This window comes from Mirounga leonina, unplaced genomic scaffold (genome assembly GCF_011800145.1).
Source record: "Mirounga leonina isolate KUSES-001 unplaced genomic scaffold, KU_Mleo_1.0 Mir_125, whole genome shotgun sequence".
NCBI classification, from domain to species: domain Eukaryota; kingdom Metazoa; phylum Chordata; class Mammalia; order Carnivora; family Phocidae; genus Mirounga; species Mirounga leonina.
Genome location: NW_023270305.1, coordinates 43,321,401 through 43,341,612, shown reverse-complemented (window position 1 = coordinate 43,341,612; position 20,212 = coordinate 43,321,401). Strand labels below are relative to the sequence as shown.

General features: G+C 46.7%; 1 long non-coding RNA gene across 1 annotated transcript in view; it reads left to right on the top strand.

The window, feature by feature from the left end:
* LOC118007984 overlaps window positions 1-6,784 on the top strand; it is a 7,572-nt gene extending 788 nt beyond the window's left edge. Inside the window, exons 2-3 of the long non-coding RNA XR_004678531.1 lie at window positions 322-406; window positions 6,705-6,784. This is a non-coding gene — a long non-coding RNA (uncharacterized LOC118007984). The remainder of the gene's footprint in view (window positions 1-321; window positions 407-6,704) is intronic.
* The last annotated feature ends 13,428 nt before the right edge of the window (window positions 6,785-20,212 follow it).

Below are 20,212 nucleotides of genomic sequence, written 5' to 3'. Positions count from 1 at the left end.
ACGATGCCCCCTCCCAGGATGCCTCACGGCCCTCTCAGAGGGCCTCACTTTCTGCTTCTCTCTCTACCTGGGCGGGTGGGTAGCGCATGTCAGAGTGAGAACCTGTGTGCTGGGCACCTAAACTCCTGACAGGCCTTGAGAGACAGGTGAAGTCACTTCACTCTCTAATAATCTTTCCCAACTATAGGGTGCAGCAGAACCTGGAGAGGTTTCTGAAGCCTCAGATTTTGGTTCATGGGTGGCAGGGCTGAGACGGAGGTTGAAGTTTTACCCAGGGCCGTGGGATCTTTTCTCAGGGTGTTCTTTGGTTTTCCCCCTCAGGCTTGCTCAGAATCCTGGCTGTGGAAAATGTGAACTTCCTGGGAGTGGAGGACACACAGACTCCCTCTTCCCGTTCTCTGGAAGGGTACGTATGGCATGTGGAGCTAAGCAGGTGGATCTGGGAGTTAGTGGTGGAGTGGGAAAGCAGGAGCTAGTGCTTCGCATGCTGGTGGGCTTGGGCCTTGGGGCCTGGGGCCTGGGGGCAGGATTTTGGGAGCGAAGGACAGCATTAGCCGCAGGTGCTGTGTGCTGGCAGTAACTGCCCCATGAAGTTGCGCTTGGTGTTGGGATAACAACTTGGAGGCAAAAGGCCACCCCCAAAGTCTCCTGGTATCCTTGTTTCTCCAGGCCACCTATAGGCACTGAACTGCTGACAGGTTTCTGGCTCTATCAAGGCTACGGGCCACGGACTCAGGAGGCCTGGGATTTGTCCCACTGGACCCAAGCCCTGAGGCTTTGCTGGGAATTTGCCATATCCAGTCCAAGGGCTGTGCAGGAAACACAGGTGAGGGGACACTGCAGGGTACCTCTCCCAAGAAGCAAACTGCTGGTCAGGGATGGAAGAGCAACATATTCTCAAGCACACACACACGTAGACACATCTCTTATGTACCACATTCACAATACCCACATAACCCATGCACACCCACATTCATACCGAACATAGGCACGCTCACATCTAGATATCTCACACATCCATATCTATGTACATGTATACACATACATGTGCACAGGTGCAAACACACACAGTCACCCACGCATTCATGCACACATGCATGCAGATAAATATGCATAGCAGATAAAGATAAATATGCAAAGCAGATACTCACATGTGTGTGCAGGAATGGGGACTGGCCTCCTGCCATGAGAGAGGGGAAGTGCAGAGCTCTGAGAACAGAGGCTGTGACTAGAGATTGCCCTGGTTCTTAAGGAGCAAGGCTCAGGAATACAGGGGGAAAGAGTGGGTGGCAGTTGGAGCTTAGGTGCAGTAGTTGTCGTGGGAGGATAGCATGACCAAGGCACCCTCAAGGAGGCTCCCACCCCATTGTCCACAGTCCCCGTGTCCCAAGGGATGAACTTTTCCTTGCCCCTTCTGCCCCCTAGCCCTCTCCTCCTGACTCATTGGAGGAAAGAGAACAGATTACTTACAAAAAGAAACCCAAATCAAATTGGCACCAGACTTTTCCCTGGCAACGATGTACACAAGAAAGCAACGAAATCTTATTTAAATAATTCCAGACTGGTCTCTTATTGAATTGTGTTTGGGGAAACAGGGGAAGGTGCTGTGTCTAGTGTTGAGTTGGAAGGTTGGAGAGAAAATTTCTTCAGTGATCCTCTTAGAGGACACTTCCCATCAGGATCATGTGGGTGAAAACCTAAGTGGAGCATTCAGACCAGCCTCCTCCGGCAGGTGGAACTGGATGTAGCAGGATTAGAGTTAGCAGAAGAGACGAAGGATGGCTTGGTGGGGAACTCCAGGGCAAAGGTCCAGAGGCCAAGCAAGCTGGTATGTTTGGCAACTGTTTGGCCCTTTCAAACATTCCGGAAGGTGCTTCTGAGTCATCCTGTCTGGGAGCAGTCACTCAGGACCTGCCTGCTGCAGGTGGCCCTGGGTTTGCACAGGACGGATCTTCCTGCTCCTGGCCCACATGGCTGTCACTCAAGTGTAGCTAGACTGGTGCACCTTTGGGCCCATGAGACTATGCTATGGTTTGGTGCATTCCACTAATCCTATTTCAAGGTCAGTCTGTGGTCAGGGTCAGGGTCAATTTTGTAGCTAGGGTCGGAATTAGTCTTTGGATAGGGTCAGTTTTGTGGCCAGTGTCAGAGGTTGGTCTTGGCTAGGGTTGAAATCAGTCTGAGTCAGTGTCAGGGTTGATCTGTGGCCACGGTTGTGGTCAGTCTGAGGTTACGTTGATGTGACCAGAATTAGGGCTGAGTGTGACTGGGAAGCAGTTTATCTTCAATGTAACTGATGTGGATGAGACTGACCTCACAAAGCCCCAGATGATGAAAGTCCCCCCTCCAATGTCTTGACATTTGCAGCTCTGAGTTCTGAAGTCCTTGCTGAGGCTTGGGGTTGGGGGAGCAGTGGATCTACCAGGCCATGTGTTCCTACAGCTGGAAGGCCCCAGCTCACAACTGAAGGGACTCTTGCACATCGCTTCAGTCTGGGGGGTCCTATGGGAACCATGGCAGATGGTGGCCCTGACTGGAGCTTGGCATCTGGAGGCCAGGCTTTGGCATGGAATGTGGCCCATGGCAAGGGCTCTTCAGATGTGCATGGCTGTGTGTGGGCCTTCAGCATGGCTGGGTGACAATCCTCATCCCATCCAGGTCCATTCTTCATCCCCTAAAACAACCAGTGTACTGCTCCTCTGCCCTAGAGAAAGGGCAATTGAATGGTTCCTTTGCCCTGAGCTCATGCCTCTTTCAATGTGTTGTCCCAGAAACTGCTCGTTCTAGAAGGAGAAGCAGGGAAAGGAAGGGGCTTGGAAGGCTGGGAAAAGTACAGGCACCTCTGCTCTCTCTCAGTCAGCTCTGGGTCAGCTCAGTGTTAGAACAAGCTTGCAGGGAATGGGGTGGCCTGATGGGAGGGCTGGAATCCTGGGACCCTCAGATGCAGGTCACCCCAGTGACATCACTTGAGACCCTGCTGTGCTCTAGGCCCTGGCCTGGACTCTGCAGGGAATTAAGAGGTGAGCCAGATTCTCTTGTTCAAGTCTTCACATAAAGGGCTAGAGAAATGGGTTCATTTACTGTATGTGGATTGACCGCAAATGCTAGACTTGCTCCCCTGCTCAGTGGTCCTCAACCCAGGCTGCACACTAGAATCATGTGAGGAGCTTCTAAAATAGAGGGATGTGTGCACTTTCCTGTAGATGAGTTGTAGCCTGAATGTAGGTAAGTCAACAGCTAGGGAGGAGCCTGGGTATCTCCTAGGCCCCATGAGCAGAGGCTTCCTTAAAGAGAATTGGAATGGTGGTGACTCTGATGCGGATGAACAGCAGAAGCAAGAGCAGTAATAATAACAGCTATTCTTTGGGTCCCTGCCTCGTGCCCCCAAATGCTCACAACAACTGTGTTGGGTTTAAAACATGGCCACCACATTCTTTGACACCCTTTCCAATGAGAAGTGGAGTCTCTGTCTGCTCCCCTTGCACCCGGGCTCTAGGACAGCTTGGCCAACAGAACGTGGTAGAAGTAATGCTGTGTGAGTTTCTGGGACCAGGGCTTAGGGAACTGGTGGCTTTCACTTCCTAACCTTTGGGACATTTGCTTTTGAAGGCCTGCAGTGAGGGAGCCAGACAGCCACATGGAGAGGTCACACATAGGTGACCTGACCAGCTGTTCCAGTGGAGGGGGTCCCGGCTGACAGCTGCCGCCCACTGCCAGAGAGGTGACTGAGCTGGGCTTCAGACAGTTTTTTCCCCTGCGTGACTCACTCCCGGCCTCGAGCCACCTCACATGACCCTGGAAGGAGCAGAGATAACCCATCCCCTCTGAGTGCTGATTTATGAGCAAAATAAATGACAGTTGATGTGTTAAGCCAGGGCCTAGAAAACTTCCTCTGTAAAGGATGAGATAGTAAACATTTTGGGCTCTGTGGGCCCTTAGGTCTCTGTTGCAATGACTCACGTCTGTCGTCCTGCAAAAGCAGCCCCAGGGAGCACATAAATGAATGGGTGTGGCTGTGTTCCAATAAAACTTTATATACACTGAAGTTAGAATTTTGTATAATTTAAACGTGTCACAAAATAGTATTCTTTTGATATATTTTTTTGCAACTCTTTAAAAACCTAAGAAACCATTCTAAGCCTGTGGTCTGTATAAAACCACAAAGTGGCCCGGAGTTTGCTGACCCCTGTTTTAAGTTGTTAGGGTCAAGGTAGTGTGTGACGCACCCATAGATAACTGGAACAACAACCCAGCCATGTTGATGATTTTGTGAAATTTATGTGAAATCAAGGTACAGGGCATTAAGAAACTCCTTTGGGTTCACAGCTACAGTAACTGTGAACTTAGCTCATTGATGCTTAGCTCATTTACAAGAGGTCGGGTGGGTTGGAATGGTGAGATTAGAATGAAAAGGATCAGAGAACCCAGAGTTGCTTGCTGCTTGCCAGCCATGTTCAGGGAAGAGAGGCTCAGGAAGTGGGGCGGGGGTCCACTTGCAGAGTTGAGATATTTTATTGGGCTTCCCTAGAGCAAAGTAAAATTTCCCTCTAAACCAATCCACAACTCTTTTCGAGTTCCACATTCACCAGGCCATGTTCTGGGTAAGACTTTGCCTTCTCAGGTAGTAGCAGTTGTTATGATTAACGTTTATTGAGTGCTTAGTGTATGCCAGACACTGTTTTAACTGCTTTGCAGGTATTAACTCATGAAATCTTCACAATAATCTGTTGTTATCCCAAATTTGTAGTGAGAAAACGTAAGCTCAGAGAGCTTAAGTGAAACGAGAGGGCTAGGATTTGAACTCAGACAGCCTGGCTCCCGACCTCATGTACTTAACTATACTCTGCTGTTCTGTTCTCCACTCTGACCTTGGGAAAGGGTATCCTGGAGTGGAGGGTGTGTTCTAGGCGATAGAAAGGGATAGTCCCTGCTGCAGAAGAACAAATTGGCATCTGGTTTACACTCTGGCTTGGGTAAATTGCGTTAATTCGAGTCTGTGTCAAGTTCACCGAGACCCTTCAGCCCCTGAGGACTAGAGAGGCAAAAGGCTTCCACCTGGAATGGGACGCCCTGCAGCCTGGGCCACGAGGGCATCTGGCGGGGAGGGCAGATGGGCAGCGGCTGCCTCGGTGGTTGCTGCCCCCACAGGTCACCCTGGTTCTTATTTTCCGTGATATATCAGCAGCGTACAACTTTATTCTCATCATTTTTTTAAAAATCGCATTCCCTTAACCTTCTAAATCTTTAGAGCATCTGCAGAGATGTCCACTTTCTCCTCCTGATGTTGGTTATTGTCTTCTCTCATTCCATCTCTCTCTCTCTCTTTCTCTCGATCATTCTCATTAGTGGTTTGTTAATTGTATTAGTTCTTTCAAGGACTCTATTTTTCTTTTTGTTGAACCTCTTTATTGTATGTTTGTTTTCTATTTCATCATTCTCTGCCTTTATTTTTAATATTTCCTTTTATTCAGGTTTATTTTGGTGGTGTTCTAACTTAGCTTATTGATGCTTAGCTCATTATTTTTCAGCCTTTTGAAATACATCTACTATAAGGCAGTAAATTTCCCTCCTGCTTTGGTTGCATCACGAACTTTCATATGTAATATTTTCATTATTATACAGTTGAAAATATTTCCTAGTTTCCGTATGATTTATTTTTGACACTTGGGTGTTTCTTAGTTTCCAAACATAGGGGGATTTTTCTGTTATCTTTTTTTGTTACACTTTTCTTGTTTGATTGCACTGGGATTAGGGAGCATGCTCTATGATTTCATTCTTTTACATTTTTTGAGATTGGCCTTGGAACCAAGTATATGATCTATTTATAGAAATCTTCTAAGTGTGTTTGAACAAAAAATGTATCTTCTGCACTTGTTGAGTCCTGTTTCCTACATAGGTGCATTAGGTAAAGTTTGTTAATCCTGTTTTTCAAAATTTCTATGCCCTTACCGATATTTTTTCTTTTTATTATATCAATTACTAACAGAATGTCTTAAAATCTCCTACTGTGATTGTGGATTTGTGAGCTTTTTTTTGAAGTTCTGTTAATTTTTATGTTTTGCACTTTTGAGGCTCTGTTATTGGGTGCATAGAATTTAAATTAGTTACACATTTCTGATGAACTAAATCTGTTACGATTGTGAAGGAATCACCTTATCTTTAGTAATGCTTTTTCCTTAAAATCTCTTATCTGAAATTACACAGCTACTTTAGCTGTTCTTTGGTAAGGACTTCCATGGCATATAGCCTTAGGTTTTTGATATCTTATGTAAACACATTTAATTGGATTACAAAGTTATCTTTTTACATAGTATAATAGTGAAAAAAAACCAGACTAAAAGTATGATCTCAATTACATAAAATTTCACAGTGTAAGGTGCCTTGAACTGACCTAGTGATGCAAATTTGGTTGGTGGCTCCAGTGGAGAGCCTGTTTATTTTATGACCTCTCAGTGATGGCTTTTCTTGTCTTCTCTTTTTTTTCCTTCTTTTCTTCCTTTCTTTCTCTTCTCCCCAAATCTGTTCTGTGTCAAGTCAACTCCGCACAATCCTAAGGGGCATGTGTGTGTACGTGCGTGTGCATGTGTGCGTGTGTGCGTGCGTGCATGTTGAGCATGTGCACATGCCTAATCCTTGGACCTCATACTTTCCAAGCTTCTCACACTACACCCTGCTCACACTGATTTTCCTTCTGTTCCTTACAGGCTGCAAGTTCTTCCCCACTTGGAGCCTTAGCGTTCAATCCTCTCCTCTGGAAATGGCTTCAGAGAATACCCAACCTAAGGTAGGCCCTTTTCCCAAATCACTCTTTATTATTTATCCTTTTTTATTATCTTCATAACACTTATCACTACCTAAAACAATCTTGTGTTTGATTTCATGTTGATTTTACATTGCCCCCATGCCACTGGAAGGTAAACCTCCACGAGCAGAGAGCTTGTTGTATCCCCAGTGGCCAGCAAAGAACTTCACGTGTGTTAGAAACTCTGCATCACTGTTGAGTGAATGAATGAGTGAATGTTTTACTTCTCTCTGTCTCTCCTTCTCACATCAAGTATTTACCATGTCTTATGGTTTGTCCTAAATATGTCTTGGGACTGCTCACCTCTCTCTACCTCCTTCTAGTGCCTGAGTTCAGGCTACCATCACTGCTCATCTGGACATTAGCAAGTGCCTCCTAACTGGTCTGCCCACATCCTGTCCGGGCCCCCTCCCATCTACTTTCCGTGATCAAAGGACCCTTCTCACATATAAATCAATCAGGTCAACCCCTGCTTAAAACCCTTCAGGGCCCCCTGTTGCCCTCAGGAGGAGTCCAGGGCATGATCTGGCCCCCACTCCCTCTTCTAACCTTGTCCTGTACCTCCTGTCTCTCCCCCTCTCCTTTTGAGCACCAGCTATGCTGCCCTTCTTCCACATCTTCAGATGGCCTCCCTTCCCCTCACTCAGGCCTTTTACATGTAGGCTCGCTGCCTAGAATCCCTTGTCCCCTCTGCCTTCCTGGCCTCCAGAGGCCTTCCCAATCCCTGTCTGCCACCAGCTGGGCTTCCCACTGCCCTCCCTCAATGCTCTCAGCGTTCCTGGTTTTGAGCAGCCGCCAGGGGCCTCCTGGCTCTCGTTCCCTCTGCTGCCCTCAGTAACTAGCTTATCACCTGGCACATGTTGGCACTTGGGGCATCTTCATGGAGTGAGGGGCCAGGGCCCCACACTGGGACCTGCGTGGCCCAGCCCCTTCCCCCACAACATCGCAGAACCCCTGACAGCCACAGCCTGGGGAGGCTGAGGGGTGGCTCTTGGCACACTCTTTGCTGAGCTGTGCTGAGTACCTGGCCCTGGCTGTCAGGGACAGTGAGGGGAGGCCTGGGCTTTCTCACCTTCTGAGGTGGGGAGTGGGGCATTGCTTCTCACAAGACCTCACCCAAGAGGGATTCCTCCAAATTGGAAGGCTGTTGAAGGGAGGGCAAACACAGTGTGTTAAGTGTGGATCGTACTCTTGATAGAGAGAAGCTGCTGGACATTGTGGGTTTTGGGGCCCAGGCAGTGACGCTTCAGTACCTGTAGCACAGTAATGGAGATGGGGATGTTCTCTTCATTTCTCCATGAGACCTTGATGGATCAGACCCTTGCCCAGGGAGGGTCAGAAGGAAAGCAGTACTTTGATATTCTGCAGACTTGGTGACCTTGGGAGCTTGGGGACACCTGGGCATGGAGGGGGTTCTCAAGGGATAGTGGCATCAGATGTGGGGTGAAACTTCTTCAGATGGCTTATGGTAAGCAGACAGGTGAGGAGACCTATCCCCTGCTGTGAGTGAGCCCCTGCCTGAGATGTCCTGGGAATGCAGGGGATGCCTCCGTGTAGGCAGGAGGACCTGAGACCTAGAGTCATGCACCTTATTTATTACTGTCTATAAATCCTGAAGAAGGGCCACATAGACTCTCCAAAATTTAGAACTCAGAACCAAGCTTGTGCCCCAGAGGAGCAACTGAAGGGTCCTGAGAGGAAACATTAAGAGCAGAAAAGTTTGTCAAGGGTGTTGGCTCAAGCAGCACCTTGGTTCATCTTGGGGCCAGCTGGTCCTGAGGGAGGGAGGGCCCATGGCTGCTTTCTCTGGGGCCCCTGCCTTGGGGGAGGGGGTCAGGTGCCTACTGCTTGCCTCAGAGATCCCTTAGGGTTCTGGATTCCAGAATTTTCCATGTCTCTCACTTCCATCTCTACCCTGGTCTGAGCCTTCTTAGAGAAGAGGCCTCAGCATCAGTTCTCCTAGAATTGGAAGATGCATGGGGTCTTGACCAGCTGATTGGGAAATGAGGTATCCTCTGTTATTTGCCTCAGGGAACAGCCATGCCTCCCTGATCAGACTGGCAATTCCAGAAGATGTCATCAGAGCCATTTTTCTTGGTCCCCAGTTTGTTTGCAGACTTCTCAGAGCCTTGGGCTCCATTGCCATCAAGATCCCTCCAGTTCCTCCCTTCAAGACTCTGGCTCTCATTTCCTTTGGTAAAAGGAGATCCAAGCCTATTTGGGAAACGATCCCTGCAGAGGAGGCTGGCACCATGTCCAGGTCGGCAAGGCTATATTTAACTGCTATATTTGCAGTTCCACTCACTTGTCCCAACCCCAAGCCCTGCCTGCCGCTCCCCCCCCCCACCCAGAAGCCTGTCCTGCACCATTGGGGCCCTGTGTTGCCCCTGCTCACCCTGCTCCAGCTGTGCAATTGTGGTCTGGGCCACAGGCTATTTTTTGCTTGGTGCCAAAGATTATTCAGTTATCAGGAATGTGTGTTTAAGTGGCCGTCTCCGGAACGAGGATTATAAATAGGAACTTGGGGTCAAGGCCTGGGCCCCTGTGTCCTCCTCCTCTTTGTCCCAGTTCCTGTCCTGGCTCCTGGATTTTACTTGGGGTGAACACCAGGAGGCTGTGGTGAGGTTGTCTAGGGAAAGGACGATAGGCTGGAAGGCCAGAGGTCCAAGACTGATTGCATCCTGACAGGCAAGTCACCCAACCTCTTGAGACTTGCTTTCTCCATCTGAGAAATGAGGAGACTCAGACCCATTTGTCGAATGGCAAATACATAGTGGATCTCTGTCAGTCTATGGAGGGAAATCCAAGTTAGACAGATGGGTATCTGGGAGGGGAAAGTATCAATCTTTTAATGCCAGTGTTTTTTTTTTTTTTTTTTTGGCAGGGGAGATAACAGGGTATTAAAAAGAAAAGAATAAGCAAGAAATAGTCTTGGGAGTAAACATGTAAAAGTGGAAGGGAGAGAGATCCAGAATTGCTGTTAGGGAGCCCCCAGTCTAATGGTGGAGGCTGGGCCCGATCTCAGTTCCAGCAGAGTGGCCTAAGCAGAACGGAGTGGGTACATTTGAGCACAGGTACTTGAGATGAGGCTAAGTCTTTGACAGAATGAGGGCTGGTTCTTGAGATGCCAGTTTTCTTAGACAACAGGTCCAGGCCAGAGGCCACGGTCCAGGCAGTTTGGCTGGTGTGTGTGGGTGAAGGCACCTGGTCAAGAAGGCTGGGCTACTTCCTGGTGATCAGTGGCCCCTCCTGTCCTGTGGAGAGCCATCCTCTATGACCTGGTTCAGGAAGCTTTGGCTCCACTTCACCCCACCCAGAGAGATGAGGGACAAAGACAGGGCTCCACCAAAATGTGGGGCTAGGACCAGTGGCTCCATGCTGCTCCCCTGGGTTCCTCATCAGGCTCCTGCCTGTGAAGAAGGGTGTCAGCAAGGGAAGGACACAAATGTCATCACTTTATCTCAGCTTTTCCGTCTGTAAAATGACAGAAATAATGCACAACCTCCCTCCTTGGAGTCGTTAGTTATGAGAAAGACCGAAAAGGATATTGTGACAGTAATGACATCCTGAGCAGAAGTGCACTGGCTGGCCTGAGGGGGCGACCCTCCTGGTCCCCATGCTTTGGGCCTCAATCTTCCCCTCGGGTGTAGTTCTTTCATCTGTCCTGCTTTCTCAGTGCTCTTTCCCACCCTTCTCCCCACTGGGGCCTGGAGACCCCTTCTCCCCCTCATTCAGCTTTCTGGACCCAGCAGGCCCTTAGCTCTTTCTCCTCTTTGGGTGGGGCCGGTACCTGTCCCGTATTTTGTTAGCAGGTTGGGGCTGCATTGGTGGGTATGGCATGGCAACTGCAGCTTTAGCCCTCATTCTAAGGTCATTGATATACACAAAAGTCTCTTCTTTCTGATCATGTTGGTGCATTGAATATCCACTATAAATGCAATTGATTTTTTTATATCTTGATAAGACTTTCATTTAAGTTCACAAATGAGAAAACAAAATCCTTTGGCAGACTACATTTTGGTTTTTTAAAGAAAGTAGCCATAGGTGAGGAATGAGGTGTTTCCAAATGGAGGTGGGGCTTGGGCAGGGGACTGCCTCCCAGGCTGATTCAGAGGGCTCTGCAGTGTGAGGAGGGTGGGCGAACGGCCAGGCCAGCCACCTGCCAGGATAGAGCTCTGGATGGCAATCACATGGAGGTTCTTCATGACAGGCTCTTATGGAGCCCCTGCTGGGTTGTTGCCAAGGACTTCCTTTGCCTTTACTTCTGGGGACTGTTCTAGCTTGGTTTGACCATGCTGAGGGTCCTAGGGGACCTCAGTCCAGCTCCACAGGCAAGAGCAGGTGACATCTGAAGGAATTTTCCAAGAGGCCCCCATGTATATTGAGGCTGGTAATCAGGAGATAAAGAGGGAGTCAGGGAGAGGGGGCATGATTGGCTTATTCAAGTCCTGGTCCCCATGCCCCAGCTGGCCCCCAGCCCCTGGCTGCTCCTCAGCTGGCTCATGTGACAGCTTTGGGGATGGGAATATGGACTTGTACTAGGCCACCACCAAGATCCAGTCACACCTAGGACTGAATCAAGAGGGAGGCTTGAATAGTTTTATCTGAGGGCATAGCTGCCACCTCGTTTTTCTATGACAAGGCCGGGATGACTCCCAGACCAGCAACTTCCTCAGCCTCTGGCCCTGTAGCCCCCACAGGCAAGAACCCATTTCCTTCCCTCTTCCAAGATGAATGCTGCCCTTGCTCCTTGGCTCATGGCTTCGTCACTTCAGTCTTTGCTTTCATTGTCATAACCCCTTGTCTCATTTCATCTTCTCTCTGTCCCCTTCAGTCCAAGCTGGCCGTGTTTCTGTTGGTATGACATCCTCTAGAGCCTCACTTAGGTGACCCAGACTGGACCTTCCTCCCCCTCCTGTCAGGCTTGCATCTGGAACCCTGCTGGCTTCAACGGCCTGTTTTGGATAATAGGCCTTCTGTCCTCCCCCAAGGGGCCTGGCCTAGAGGCCCATCTTCTCAAGAGAAGCAGGACTCTGACCCCAGGGCCAGCACTGGGGGCAAGGAGAAGTGGTGGTGGCCAGCACATTGCCAGCCTGGAGACTCTGGAAGGCAGGGCCATGATTCTAGACCTGGACCATATTGCCTGTGGGCAAGTCCACCCCTTTCAGGCAGAGGCAGGACCAGGGCACTGGGCTATTAATCTTCACAGCAGCAATCTGAGGTGGACATTGTATCACTGGTGTATGGATGAGGAACCAGAGGCCCAGAGAAGAAAAGAGGGTTACCTGACGTCACACAGCCAGTAAAAGACAGAGCTAGGACTAAAAACCAGGTGTTGCCGCCTGCCCCTCAGCACTTCTTATTGCAGTGGTATGAGGTGGCCTGCTGAAAGATTATTGCCTCTAGTCCCAGTACCATCCTGAGGCTTGGGCACAAATGGCCCTGTGCCTTGGAGTTCTTTCCTTGAGATTTTTGAGGTCCTCTTCTGTGATTAGAACTGACCAGGGCTGGCAGTGCTCTCTGACTGGGGCACCCTGTGCTTGGACTGAGCCTTAGATGATCCCCAGCCCCTCCTTCTCCTCCTTCAAGTACCTTCCAACCCTCTATCCCATATGTGGGGTCAGCCAGATGCTTCCAGAAGCAATGAGACTCATGCCTATGCAGTCATCCTGAGGCCTCATGGACATACTCAGTTCTAGGCAGGCAGTCTGGCAAGTGGATTGTTCCCCTGGCTGGTGAAGTATTTTTTATGTGGGATCACACAAGACTGGGCTTTCAGAATGGTGCTGACACACTGATTTTGACTGACTCAAATTGTTTACATAGACAGGAACCTGGCAAAAAAATTTTTTTCCTGGGGTCCCATACACCTTAGGGATGGCTCTGCCATTCCCCTGACATTAAGCCATCCTGCTGTATTATTGCTTATTGTATTAATTGATTTTCCCTTTGTTGCCTTGAAACCTCTTTAAAAAGATGTACACCAAGGGAGATTTCCCAAATTCCCTTTATTACCCCCTCCCCACCATGTTTCACAATCCTTAGATTTTAAAATTGGATCCAGATCTGACTTCCAGGCCTTAATTCTTCAGCTCAAACAATCTCCCTTTGTCCTGGCCTCTGTGGACAGTGCTCAGCCCCACCCGACCCTTAGCCTTCTTGCAAAAAAGCAGGAGGCCCTCTCAACACCCTGGGATTTGCAGGAGACCGAAGATGTAATAAAACCTGTCAGAGATCATATGGCTGTCCAAAGAGGTATGGGATTGTCAGTTTATACTTCCATCCTGAAATGGGGCACTCTGGGTTGTCAGTGGAGAACATGGCCAGAGAGCCTAAGGGAAAGGCATCATTTGTGCCTGGCACCTGCTCCTCTTTCCTCTCTTTTCAGCCTTCTTCTCCGGGTCCTGACCCCCTGCATCTTCTTCTAATGTTATGCTCTGGCCTGTGCTCCCAGTGAAATTGGGATGAGGGCTTGGAGTAGAACAACCATGGTCTGGGGAGTGATTGTCCCTTGGCAGAGAGAGGCGAGTGGACCATCCCTCATCCCGGGAGGTCAATGCTGTGAACCACGTTTCCTTCCCAGCAGCATCTGCCCATGGGCCCCTCTCTGAGCCTCTTTGTCTCTCTCTTCTCAGTGGGGCTGTCAAAAGCTGAGCCTCACAGGTTGTGACTAATCACTAGCAGATTTTTTTTTCCATCCAAGAAGAAGAAAAAGCTGAAGGAGATGAAGAAAAACCCCAACAGTGAATAACTCGGAAGAGTTTCCAACATGTGGGTGTTTTTCTGGGACCAAAGATCAGGAAGATTCCAAATGTAAACAATCCCAAAATAACTCAGCTCTCTCAACCCCAGGCATTCCCAGGACTGGATGTCCACACTCCCTCCCCCTCCCTCTGGGAACTCAAGGTCAGGGAGAGGTGGCAGGCTTGGGCACTGTGAAGAGTTGCTTGAGTGAGGCCTTCAGGCAGGGCATAGGCTCTGTGAGCCTGGAATAGAATCTTCTTCATTAGATAATAGTCTTTTTGAGAGAGGAACTTCTTTCTGCCTCATCAGATCAGGTCACCCTGGGATCAGGGACCATGACTATGGCTCTCTTTGCTCAGAGTCATAACCCATTGTGCTTAAACCAAGCTCCTGAGATTTCTTGCCAGCATAGTGTAATGGAAAGAATATGGACTTTGAAGTCACACAGGGTTGGAATCTTGGCTCCACCACTTATTAATTGTGTGGCCTTGAGTATGTTATTTAGCATCTGGGAATCTCAGTTTCCTCCTTGTAAAACTGGGGCAATGATTCTTACCAGAGAAAATACTCTAACTAATGTGCCTAGTAGGATGCCTGTTGCCTAGAAAGGGCTCAGTGAATGTTCCCTTCCCCCTCCCTCGTCCCATGTAGGTGGCTTAAGCTGGAGAAACCAGCTACCCCTCTCTTTGTCCAAAGAAGGATTATGTGTGTTCAAAGATAGAAATCACTCCTTCCCCACACAACTGAAAATCACTAGTGCAACTCTTATGGAAGAATATATTTAATATATAGTTAAGAAAACATTCTAGAGGTGATAATGCTGGAGGAGATGGTGGAAGTCTTGGTGAAGATTATGGAAGTGGTGACAGTGAAGCTGATGGTAGTCATGGTGATGAGATGATGGTGGAAGGGTGGTGATGTCAAAAATGATGGTACTGATGGACGCCAGGAGTAGATGATGGAGAAGGTGGTTAAGGTGATGGCGGGGGCAGTGGTGGAGATGGTAGTACAGGCTGCACTGAAGTAGGGTGAGGGAAGTGACAGGGATGAGACTAACAGTGATAGTGACGGTGGTCATAAAGGCTATGTTAGAGGTGATGATGTGTGTGTTGTTTGGGATGATTGTTCCACTTGATTTAGAGTCATGGTGAGATATGTGATCAGGACTACCTTCAACAGTTGTCTCCTCCAGAAGAAAGGCCCAGAGGGGGCAGGCAAAGCAAGGTAGAAGAATGCTTTATGATTAACTGTTACATTGGCCCTAAACTCCAATAGAAAACATTAGACTTCTTAATCATTGCTGATTGAACACACGTTTATCTTGGCTACTTCCGGAAACCCCACTAACATGTCATTAATAGATTTTTTAAAAATCATAAACCCACAGGGAAAAAGAGAATGGGAGAGGGAACAGGCGCAGACAAGAGAATTGAGAATTTGGAAATTAGAAGGTGTATGGATGAGTGGTACCTGACTTAGCAGACCACAGAAAGCTGAAACTCAAGCCCACAAGGTTGTGGGGGTAGATGGCAGGAACCGATAGGTAGTAAAATATTTTTAGCCACAGATTCCCAGAAAAGCCTGGGAATTGGAGGCACCAGTTAAACTTCCGAAGGCAAGGGTTCAGAATGAGGGTGGAAAATAGGAAGATTGGTTATAAGTTTTTTTTAAAAAGCAGTAAAAACCTCCCCATCCCAGATTTACTCCTCTACTCTATGCATCCAGGTAACCATCCCCTTCCATGCTGGCAGAAGACAGAAGATTTATGCTCTGAGATGTTGAATCTAAAAGGTTCTGGACATAGGAGCACCAGGCACAACTAGGAGGGAGAGAAGAGTCATTCTGAAAATAGGGATTAAAAATAAGTCTGTTTTCTGAAAGGTGAAGCTCTCAGCTCTCTTCCTCATCAATCCCCAGAACACTGGAAGCCAGGGTAATACTACATAGGCAAGCTATTGGAGGAAAGTTTCCTGGGAAACTTATTTTTCCAAGTTTTCTCCTATAGGTTTGGTATTTGGTCTCCTCATGAAACTGCTAGTCCCAATCAATTACCCTTCGGTGAAGCCCACATGTCAACAACTTTCTCTCTTCTTCCACTGCTTCCAATCAGAACTGCAGTGCCTCATACATCAATGTGAATGGACAGCTAAGAATTGCTTGATATTTCAAGAAGGCCTTCAACATAAAGGCAGACATCCAAACTAAGAGGAAAAAGGAATATGGAAAAAAACAGTGAGGAAGAAAAGCCCAGAAACTATAATTAACATTTTTAGAATGATAAAAGAGGTTATGCCTTCTTTAAGTGAGAACTGGGGGTGCTTTTTTTTTTTTTAAGGAGCAGAAGAAAGAAAATTCTTGAACATGCAAATATAACATCCATATCTGATTAAAAGTCAAAGGAAGAGTTGGACTATAAAGTCGAGACAAAGTCCCAAAAAGTATAACAAAGAAATGTAAATTGACAGAAACAGTTAGATGATCAGTCTCAGAGCAGCATATAAAAATGTAAGTCCTACGAGAAACAAAATTTAAAAAGGAGGAAAATTTCCTAGAACTGCAAAACACCAATTTACAGGTCAAAATTTTTCTATGAATATATGGCAAACTGAATTTAAAAACAAAACCAACTCACCCTAAGGCACATTGCAGTGAAATCTCAGAACATTGAAATGAAAACTTTAAAAGTTCCAGCATGGGGAAAGAAGTTTATTTACAAATTATTTTGAATTTGAATTATATCACAGATCTCTACAACTACCATGTAAGTAGAAGAAAATGAACAATGCTTCTAATCCTGAGGGAAATGATTTTCACAGAGTTCTATTCCCAGGCAAACTAGCAATTGAGTATGGCACTAAAAATAAGGATACGTTTGGACATGAATGGTCTTACAAATTTACCTCCTAAGCGGTATTTTCCAGGAGGATCTTGGGGAGTATTATCCACCTTACTTAGGAAATAAACCAAGGAAGAGGAAATAGACAAAGGATACTGTGATCAGGATAGAGACAAAGGAAAGTTCGAGAATGATGGTGAAGAAAAGTGTTAGGATGACAGTCAAGTAAAATATGTAGAGAAAAGCCAGTCTACATTAGCCATGAGGATGCAGGACTCCAGGAGGGAGGTCTCCAAGAAGAAAATGAAACTGATGGTAATGTACATTCAAAGGAAATTTTTAGTTCCATTGGAAAGTTCAGAGATGAATTAGTAAATGATCATGGAAAATTAAGCAAATGGCAAAGCAAGGTAATTATTATTTCCAAGGGAAACCAAACAGTTGTACAAGAAAGGAAAAGTGGTTTAATTGTGAATGATAGTAATGCAAAACCTGAATATGACTATTCAGTATCAATGTTGTGTGTGTGTGTGTGTGTGTGAGAGAGAGAGAGAGAGAGAGAAAGAGAAAGATATGGTGTAAGAGAGCTGAATCCTCATCTTCCATAGTAGAAGGTCAATAGATAAAACCTAATACTGAAAAATATAAGAAATATCAGTATTACCATGTCAATTAGAAAGAAATAAATACTAGAGGAAAGAGTTAAAATAATTCAGAGTGCTTGCTTCAAGAAAGGAGGACTCAAAAGTGAGCAGGATTGGAGCAGAAGTCTTATGGTTTTCATTATAAACCTTGTAGAACATTTGACTTTCAAAAATATGTACATGTATTACTTTGATTAAAAAAATAAAGATTTAAATAGAATATAAAAATGAGAACTCTAGTGAGCCATGCTAGATTATGTGGAGAACTTCTTGACCAAATAAGTCAGTCCAAATGGCTCAGAACCAAAATCAGCTGAAAGACCTGCTCCATCTACTGCCTCTAGGTCCAAACCCAAGTCTTGGATATGTCCACATTCACCAGAAAGCCACAAAAGGGAGCACAAGAAACACAGAAACATCTTGCATTTGCTCCATTTCTCAAGCCTTTCCAGGACCATGTGGCTGCCACATGGAAGAAAGAGAGAGGAATGGGGAGAAAAGGTTCAAGCCAAAAATGAGGAGAGATGATTGGGCCTTCTCCCTGGGGGAGCAGGCCCTAGCCCTCATACTGCACCCATGTGGGCTAGACATTCAGTCTGGCACTCTATCTCCCTAACTAGCACAGTGCACCATAGGATATTCTTAGACCTGAGTAACTATTGCAACGCTCCTCGAGGGTAGAGCAAAGAGGGAGGGGGAAAGCTGTGAATAACTCCTAGAATCCAACAGTGATGGTAGCAGTGAAGCTGGGGGTGATAGTGTGATGATAGAGCTGATAGAGGTGAGGAAGTGGCAATGATAATGGGAATTTATAATGAGCATAATAGAGAGAGTGGCTGGAGAAGTGATAGATGCAGAGATGGTGCTAGTGATAGTGGAAGTGATATGGACAATGGTAGTGGAAGTAATGGTGCAAAACATTCTAGTGGGATGATGAAAGTGATTGTCTTCATGATGATAGAGGTGATTGTGGCTGTGAAGATGAGATGTTAGAGGAGGGGATATTAACAATGGTAGTGGAGGTGATGTGGTGACAGTGGCATGATGAGAGACATGGTATTAGTGGAGTTGATGGCAATAATGGGAGGCAACAAGGGGAAGTAATAGTAATGTGGATTGCATTGATAATTATAGCCATGAAGGTGGAAGTGATAGTGCTAGTGCTTGGTGGTGGTAATGGTGGGAATGATGGGAATGATTGTGGCCTTGATGCTGGAAGTGGTAGTTGTGGGAATGTGGGCAGTGATGATGGATTTCATAGTGGTGTGGATGCTGTATTCATTATGGCCAAGATGGTGGCTTTCATGACGGTGAGGATGGTGGTATTGGCAATGGAAGCAATGATACTGGACTTAGCAATGACAAACACAATATTATAAATATGAGAATATTGATCAAAATCATAAGACAGATACATATGTAGGGCATCTAAAGATAACAGTCTGAATAGTCGGGGTTATACTGTAGCAACAAACATCTCCTTTGGGAGTTTATATGGCAAAGTTTAATTCTCATGCTGTATGTTGCTCTCATAGTCACCTGTGGGCTGTGCTGATGGAGGATCCAATTCTGTGTGCTTTTAGGATCACTGTGGCAGTAAGAAGAAAATGTGATGAGTCATGCATTATTTCTGTATTGGTCAGCTTGGGCTAGGGTATGGGATGGTAGTGCAAAACCCCCAAATTTCTGTAGCTTTCAACAACAGAATTTCTCATTCACATTCTATGTACATTGCTCAGAAGTGACACATATCGTTTCTGTCTACATTTTATTGGCTGAAGCGAGACTAATTTCAGAAGAAGCAAGGAAGTGCAATCTTCTCAGGTGCCTAGAAAGAGAAGAACTGGAATGTTTGTGTCCTCTTTAGTGACAGGCACTGTTTGCTTGTTGGGTACAGGAGGGAGTGGGGACAATGTAGCTATCATGGAAGGCTGCTATGGTCATAGAAGAAAGACTTGGTCAATGTGGAGGGGCTTATGGAAAGGGGAAAACAATTTAGAGGGAGGAGACACCAGGAGCTAGAGGCAGGACTAGTTATGGCAAAGTTCATAAATGTGCTCGCCATTGCTCCTCAGTTCCCTTGGTATTTCTAGCTTCCCAGAAATCCAACAGATTCTAGGAAAGTTTGTTCAGAGCACAAGATTCATAGGCAGAAGCAGCAGAAGACAAGGATGGAAAGGTCAGCTAGAGCCATAGGATAGAGGGCTTTGAATGCCATGCTGAGATATTTTACAACATAAGCCACAGGTAAAATGCTACATAGCCAAATACGCTCTTGTACATTAACTCTCTTCACACTGGGAAACCCACTGGTGATAACTCTGCCATCTTCAACACGTGGCTTCCAGTACTCTGGGTGTTAACATCCTGGTCAGCAGGAGGGGAAAGAACAGAGAGTAGGGGCATGGGAGAATTTTATGGGCCAGGCCAGGAGATGGAACACATTGCTTCTGCTAAAGTATCATTGGATATAACTTAGTCATGTGGTTGCACATAACTGCAAGGGAGGCTGGGAAGTGTAGTCCAGAAGTTTGCTCAAACAGGAGAGATGACGTTTTGGAGGGCAGTGAATGTTCTCTTCACAACAGCTCTCCTCAAATCTTTAAAGGACTTGAAAGTGAATGAAGGCCAGAACTTTTCAGTATTGCTTCAGTGGGGAGGAAGAGATAGGGAGGCAGATGAAGGACTTCTTTGACTATTTTAACATAATCATGGACTGTTGGGATTGGGAGGGACCTGGTGTGGTCCAATCCCCACTCCAGGGCTTAAGACCCACTTCGGAGAACTTTGTTTAGAAACCTAGGGTTGGAGCCCTCTCCACATTTGAGGTTGCCTCTTTCATTTCCAGAGTTCTGATGGCTACAAGTGTTGGCCACTGTACTCACACAGAACTGTGAACAGGAGCATATGAGCAAAGGCATGTATTTTTACTTTTTGTGTCAATCCCCACCTCTGTACCTTTCTCAACACCTGGCTGGCCCTTAGTTTTATTTGATGGACACCTTACCCCCACAAATTTCTTCATATTCCTAAGTACAGGGCCACATATGTGGCAGCTTTTACTTATATTCTGGGGGTAATATTTTAGAGGTTGGATCTCTGCAAGTGCAGCCCAGGTGGGAGCTTAAAGAGTGACCTCTAGCCCTTGCTGTTCTGAAAAGTCCACCCTCACCTCTGCTGCTCATC